We start from the raw sequence: 642 nt of genomic DNA on the forward strand, positions 1-642 counted from the left end.
TCGAAAACTGCCGAGAAAACCGTCGTCTATTTTGGAAGTTTCGACTATGATCCTCCTCTGGTGATCTATGTCGCTTATTGTGGACAACATCTTCTCCATCCGCCCTTCTGTTTGCTATCTCCATTAATGCTGACACTGTCCTTGGGTTTGTTCTCCCCAAGTCCTCGACAAAATCTCCTCGTCGAATTCCTGCTACAAACGCATATATTGCCCTCTCATCAGATATATTCTCTGCTGAGTTTTTGATAATGTTCCACCTCTGGATGTATTTCCTCATTGACTCATCATGATTTTGTCGACATGATCTCAACTCTTCTAATGATGCAGGTTTTTTGCAGGTGGATCGGAAATTCTTGACGAATACATCCTCAAAACTGTCCCAGCTATCGATGGAACCTGGAGGAAGCTTCTTGATCCAAGATCTTGCGGCTCCACTTAGGTGTACTTGAATGCTCTGCATGGCTGTTGCTCTAGTTCCACCTATCAGTTTCACCGTCTCGAGGTAATCGACTAGCCAATCTTCGGGATCTTGCAGGCCGTCGAATTTTTTGAAATTATCGGGTAACTTAAACCCTGAAGGAACTCGAGTTTTCCGGACCCTTCTTGTAAAGCACGGTAGTCCACACATATCCTCGTCATCTA

Source organism: Lolium rigidum, chromosome 7, assembly GCF_022539505.1.
Source record: "Lolium rigidum isolate FL_2022 chromosome 7, APGP_CSIRO_Lrig_0.1, whole genome shotgun sequence".
NCBI lineage: Eukaryota > Viridiplantae > Streptophyta > Magnoliopsida > Poales > Poaceae > Lolium > Lolium rigidum.